This window comes from Engraulis encrasicolus, chromosome 11 (assembly GCF_034702125.1).
Source record: "Engraulis encrasicolus isolate BLACKSEA-1 chromosome 11, IST_EnEncr_1.0, whole genome shotgun sequence".
NCBI classification, from domain to species: Eukaryota; Metazoa; Chordata; class Actinopteri; order Clupeiformes; family Engraulidae; genus Engraulis; species Engraulis encrasicolus.
The window spans coordinates 22664668-22672216 of NC_085867.1; positions in this window are offsets into that span (position 1 = coordinate 22664668).

Here is a 7549-nt window from a genome sequence, read left to right on the forward strand (position 1 = left end):
GCTTCATGTATCCCCCAGCATTTTCAGAATTTGCAACCTTGTATAATATTCTGGATGAAAAATAACTTTTCTCACGCTGAGGAAGGAAAAGACCTCAAACATCTGACTCGTATACATTTCTTCATCATTGTATTATAATCATTTCTCATTTGGATTCTTTGCATGTGTCGAAGTATACCCGAAACCTTTATAGATGTTCTTAGAGTTTACCAATGTTAACCATTTCTAGTTCAATGCTTGATATTTTTGTTTTTAATTCCCATTTTCTTTCGTCCCCTTTACTCCCCCTTTCACGGCTAATGCACCATGCAGCCGTGAAAGACTCCGTCAACTCTTGTTTGAACCCTGGCCTGTCCAGTGGCCTATGGCTCTGGCTTGTGAACAAGCCCATTCACAACTGCTGTGGTTGTAGGAAGTACGATGTTTGACAGACGCAAATAAGAAAACCTTTGTGTTGTCTAACTCTATCTACAGGGTGACAGGGTTCCTCCAGCTTTCTACACGCTCAATTCATGACCAATTTAAGACAATTTTAAAAACACATTATTGTTCATACAATTTGTGTGCACTCAAGTTGACACCAGTCATATGCACCAAAGATTGTATATATCTTCTCAAAGACATTCTTGTAGTATTGCCTTGGGTAGCGCTGCTCATCATTTGAGGCTCAGACATCCAAGTCAGATTACGTTATTCTTTCCGAATTCATTAACTCAGTTTTTTGAAGACTCTGTAGGAACCCTGATTTCTTTAATTTTCTATCCCCATTTCTACAGTTGGAAGCCATATAGCCAGGGTATTCATAAGACATACTGGTGTTATATTAGACAACATCTTGTCAAGTCAGTGGGGAGGGTGTTTAGAGTTAGTCTGGGTTAAACAAAAATGGGGATGCTGAGTTAGGATAGGGATTTCAGACAAACAGTTTTCATGCAATAGGATTTGCACCATGCATTCTGGCTCCAACTGTTGAAATGGCTAACATATATTTTAGATTTTGGAAAATCTTTCCTATTTCATATTGTCTCAAATTTCATTCTTTTACCTCATATCTTTTCACTCATTCATACAGAAACAAAGTCAGTCCAAGTCGTTTTCAGTCAGTCAACATTGATTCAAATCTCCTAAAACCAAACCCAAAACCGGCCATATCTTGGGTTACAGATTTAGCAGTGATTGCCGTAATACTTAATGTATCAAGGGTCCAGTATGCCAGAGTAGAGCATGTAATCCAATACATAACTCTGAAGTGACTAAGTTGCAACTGGTTTGAAACATACCCCTATGGGCAAATACCCTTACACAACACCATTGTCTATTCACCATGACCATGTCGCTGATGATGTTACATGCCCTTTCTTCAGAATCACAATTTCTGTAATTTCACCAAATATCACCAGGTCACATGTACTAATCAATGCCAAATAATACATGTAGGTTGTGCTTTTTCTGGTATCCCTAATTAAGGCTTTGACTATGTGTGCTTTTTAAAACTATATCAATGTGCTCTCAAATTCCCTAAATAAAATTACCATATCTTCTAATTTGTAAATTTACTCACATCCTCTAAATGTAATGTTCCAAAAAATGTAAATTATGCCAGGTTGTATTTAACTACAACTTATGTCATGTTACACCATCAATGCTTGCTTTTTGTTCACAAAAAGGCCTTGTGTGTATGTTTTTAACCAACCATGGAAAAGTGTCTCGGGTGTCTGCATGTAGCCTCAGGCTATGTAGCGTGTATGCATCATTGAATGGTTGTTTGTGATTGCTTGGTGGTCACTCTTTTAAAGTGACAATTAATAACCTTCATCTTAATTGAACGTATGTAAATATGTGTTTTATTTCTTAACGGACACCTTTATGCCAACAATTTCTTGACAAGTGTCCTACTTCACCACGTGTAACAATTATAGGGTTTGTTGTTGTATGATGTGATAACATCCCTCATCTCCCTTCCTAATTTGTCTGCAATTCCTCGAAATGTGACCCATTTCTCCACAATTCCAACATTCAGGGACAGATTTGCCATAGTGCATAGTGCCATTATCATTAACCTCTCCTCTCCTCTCCCTTCCTGCATTTCTACCTCTCTCCCCCCTCTGTCCTCTAGTCTGAGTTCTCTGCACAGTGACGTGAGGCTTGATGAATGTGAGAGGCTGCTGTAGCAGGGAAACTATGTGAGGTGCTGACTGGAAATGCTGTTGTGGGTACTGGGTCTCTGTCGACCCTGAACCATCATTGTTGGGAGAGTCATAAGTTACAGTAGTTGCTTGAGATGCAACAAAGTTACTCTGATGCATGCATGGCACTTGATCTTTCAGTTGTGGACTTCTATTAACTTTACAGTTGCGTGCAATATGTCCCAATCCTCTGCATCTCCAACACTGAAAAGTATTATTATTAACCCCTTTGCTTCTTCCTAATCTGCTCACACCATTAATCACAGCCCCTTGTGGATCAATCAATTGGATGATTAGTGGTTGCAAAACATATTGTGGAGTCTCCACATAGGATGGTGGTGGTATCTGACTACTACTGTGCATATGTGTAGTTTTTGTACGATCAGTCACCTTGTCAGTGTCAACATCACATGCATTTGTTGCTTTTTGTTCCTGCCTCATTCTCCATTCTTTGTCATTCACTTTCTTCTCATTAACACAGTCTGCTCCATACTTTTCGTACATTTCTTGCACATATTCAGGGATATGTACACCCCTAGAAAGTACAGATTTATTTTTACTCCCCATCATGATGACATTCCAATGATGTCCTTCCTTACTCAAATACTACTCCTTCACCACCAAACAACAGAAACAATAGCATTAATGCACAAACAACGAGTATCACAAATACAAACAAATAGCCTTCAAAGTCTCTTCAGTCCAACCTGCTTCAGCTTTCTTTACGTTCAGTTTTACTTTCCCAATGTTTAATACAGACGGGGAAAATCTGGTGAACCCAGATTCCACAATTAAATTACACCTGTTTAAACCTTTCAACCTCAACCAATACCCTACTTGCACAAACCATCAAAAAGAGACCATTGTAACGTTACGCTTTTCTTACACTTAAAGGGCCCGGTAGAAAGGGCCCGGTGGCCTTCACCACGGTTGGTGATTTCTCACCAAAGGACAGTCCTTGTGCCTCTGACACCCTAGTTAGTGCTTGGACACTTCACGCCTCTGACACCCTCTTTGATGCTTGGACGCTTAGTGACTCTGACACCCTCCTTAGTGCTTGGACACTTAGCGCTATAGGCACTGACCAGATCCACTTGCCTGGTTGCACCTCTCGACCCAGTTTCCCAGAACTGTGTCTGCCAGCTTAAACTGTAACCCTTAACAGAAGAGATATGTGGTTCCCCTTACTTTTAATTAAATAATTTTACCTTAACTCAAAGCCATTGCTATAAATTTGCTGTTGCCAGAATGTTGTTGCCAAAACTAGTCGTAATATATTAATGAAAGGCTCTCTGTACTTTCGTTGTAGTATATTATTGAGTCTCTGACGACTCTTACAGAGTTTCACTGGTGAAAAGGTGTGTATATGGGGCCACAAATATTCTCTGTGAAAAGTTGATCATTTGGGTTCACACAGTTTTGAAATCTCAGCACACCAAACAAATGCATCTATAAGCAGGCTTTCTGATTGAATTTGATTTCCGTTCTAATACACAAGGATCATTTTGAATGCATCCATTAGCTGTGTCCTTCCGCTTACAAACCACCGTGAACTTATGATGTCACCTGTTGTGTCTAGATTTCAGCTGGTTTTAGAGCTCTATACATGTATCCTTATGAAAGCTATACATGCATTTTGTGCACTGCTGACCAGAGCATCGTGCCTCTGGTTTAGCATATTCCTCTGAAATAGAGTAACCTTAGGACAACTGTAGCTAGCTTGCCACTTTACAAGCTTTTGCTCTCTAATTTCATTAGCAGCACATCAGCCAAACTAGTATATACAATTGTCATAAAACATGCAAACATTTCAGGAAGAATTTAACTCACCGCTGAGTTGCCTGTGGCCGCAGATACTGGGTGGAGTATCAGGGCACACAGGAGAAGTCCTCCAGTGGATGAGTCACAATGGGACTCCGCTTGGCCTGGTCAATTGAAGTCCAGCTGAATGTCCTCTCCTGCGTTACCTGAGATATCCATCCCACTTCTGACACCAAAATGTAGTAAAAAAATTATATCGGCAAACAAACAACTCAGGTGGTAAGCACTGCAGATTTTATTGTTAACGGCCGGAGAAGTTACTGCGTGGAGACAGGAAGTATTCCACCCAGCAAGCTCTAAAGTGGATACAAAGCCACCACTATTTAACCATTTCCCTCCCCCACAGTCCATGTCGTCAGCTTCCTCTGTGCATGTGGGGTCCCGCATGGCCGGATGTCCACTGTCCATTGTCTTGTTGTCCAGCATATGCCATTTCATATGTGTTGTTCAGCAGCCACATCAAGTAGATGCACATGTTTCCAATAATGTTGAGTGTCCAGTGACCCATTACAGAAAAGCTTACACACAAGAATATGTAAAATAAAATGAGAATATAATATAAGAATAGTAGAAGATTAAGAAAACTAAGATGAAAATAAAAATTCTCCACATTGCATTGCAATACAATTCTACTGAAAGACGCACATTTTTACATCAGTCCTGAGGCAATACAAGTAGTCTACTAGACAGCATTTATTTTTCTGTTGTTGTGCATCAGTCCTGTGGTTTTCAATAATTTGAAGTGCTTTCATTTAATCAAAAGTTCATTTGTTCTGGAAATGCCCACGAAAGTAGCTGAAACTTGAAAAAAATATGCTGCATCGATTATGGCATTTGCCACATCGATTATTGTATCGTCCTGCCACGCATTGCAATGCATTGCTGAATCAATTCTTGTTGACACCACTAATGTGCGGGAGTTGTGTGTGTGTGAGAGAGAGAGAGATAGAGAGAGAGAGAGAGATAGAGAGAGAGAGAGAGAGAGAGAGAGAGAGGATTGACAGGTGGTTTATCAGTGACTAGATCAAGAGTGTGTGTAGAGTGTGCCGTGGAGTGTTAAGTCCCTTGTCACATGGTGTCTGTGTGCCTCTGTAGTTTCTGCAGGACTGTGAAATGCCAAAGAGACAGGTGGCATTTAAGGCCATCAGTCTCCATCTCTCAGTCCCTCTGCCGTCCCCTCTCTCTGTCTGTCAGTCTGTCTGTCCCTCTGTCTATCCTGTCAATCTGCCAGTTACAACTGCCTCTCTGTCCATCCATCAATATCCTTATTCAGAAATTACTTTCTAGAATAAGTTAGTCCTTTCCGATTCCACTTCAGTAGAAGCACGCTGTCCATGTACACCAATGGTCCCACTCTTCACACTCTGGGCCCTCAACTGCCTCAGTGAGCCTACCTTCTTACCGTATCACCATCCATCATTATCCATACATCAGTCAGATCTGTACACTCATGAAGTGACTTTCTCTTCTTGTAAGTGAGGCATTCCCTACTCTAGCTTTTGCATGCTGTGCTGTATTGATTTTTTCCCTGGCCACCCCAACTGCTTAGGCACTTAAACACTCCCAATCTACCCCTTGTGGTGCATGAAATGAGATGCCTTGATATGTGATATATGCGGTCCAAAGAGTGTGACCGATAAGAGTTGTGATATAAAGTGAGGGATTTTAGATAAAGAGTGGGGTAAAAGGATGAAAGGATGAGTGGAGGGATGGGGGAGCCTGTTGCATCTTTTTTTTAAGTCTTATTTCCCCCTCCCTTCCTCTTTTTTCCCACCCCGTATATTTTTGGAGTGAGGGAGAGCAGAGTGCAGTGAGATAGCCAATAAAAAGTAGAGAGGGATGAGTATGGAGAGAGAGGAGGAGAGAGTGGGATGTTGTGTGAGATTGTGTACACCAGGGGAAGCTTGGCGTGCATGCCAATAGGCCACTGATTGCATTGTGTTTACAGCTGGGATTGTGCATCGGCTTCCATTCCACACATTCTGATTCCACCTTCCGGCCCCACATTCTAGAACATACTCATCATGCTAAATAGGCCTCTACAAGAGAGGTGTGTTCTGGGTAATTAATTGGGAGTGGCTCTGCGGGGGTTCAAGAGAAGGTTGTCTCATCTAACAGTTCACAGACTGATCCCAGAGCAGCGGGTGTGTGGTTGTAGGTGATAGCAGAGTTGTCAGTGGTGACAGCTTGCTTCACTACAATCACAATTTCACACCTGTCACACAGGAGAGAGACGAGGCTTTGAACTACATGATGGGGAGGATGCATTCTCTCTCCCTTTCCCTCTCTTTCTCTCTCTCTCTAGGCATGAATAGACAAAGCGTGACATGAGTGATTCCCGTGACAGAAGTAAATTACTTTATATTGAGTCGTGGGAGAGAGCATGACAAAATTTGGGCAACTGGGCAATTCGCGTGACTAGAGCGACAGTTCGTAGTTGAACTCCAGCCAATATTATGCAAAATAGCTAAGTTCAGCGACAGCCACCACAGCCAGTGGGAGTGTTGGAATGTTTGCATTCCGCTTTTCACAGACTTACTCTAGGGTCATTCCATGTCAATTCACATGATTCCCTAGAATCTCCCCACATGACCCTCTCCGATTTACCCGATATCTCACATACAGGTACGTTTTGATGTTAATTGAAAGACTATCAAATATTAGCACCCTACATCCAACGGTTGCAGAGATGAAGCCCTCCAAAGTTGGGGTACCATCCCCACTTTTCAAGCCTGTACATTGCATACAAAATTTACAAGCAGATTTGAACACCTCTGGTTTCAGTTTGAAGGAAAATGATTATTTTTGGCTATATTAAGCCTTCAAAACTGAATTTGTGAAACGCGTGTTGAAGAGTCTTGCCATTTTGGGGTTCCAGATCTTGGAAACTATGTATGCTTTGGGAGTTATAATTGATTTTCCATCATATTTGGGAACTGTACAGTGTATTCCAAAAAAATGTAGGGCGCTCAGACTTTAAAAGATAAAATAGGAGGGACGAAAAAACAGCTTTTGGACAAAATGACCTTACGGAACCCTCTACTTCAGGCCTCAAATTAACCATGTGGGCACTTGATGACTGGAACGCCCTTTTAACCCCATGTACAGTGGCACTGTATCAAACATTCAAGCTTGGAAAAACTTTGTTTTTCAAAGTTCTTTATATTAATCTTGGCCTTCAAAGTATATGTTTTTCTCTATATCTTATCACAGTGTCTGTTTTGTCTGCTGCCATCTGCTGGTCAAAAAAAGTAACAACAGCGTAATGTAAGAAAACAAAAGGGGATGGTAAATCTTGCCCATAATTTACCAATAAAGCACTGTAATTATTATAGAGTATGTTTCTATATACTAATTATGATTTTAACAAGCATGATGAATATGTATAGTTTAAATAATTTCCTAAGTGTGACTGCTTAATGCTCAATCATGATTCCTGCACTACATTTCTACCAGACATGGGGGTGGGGGTGTCCTGGTGGAAATGTAATCATGATTGAGCATTCTGCATAATGCTTGTTAAAATCATAATTAATATATAG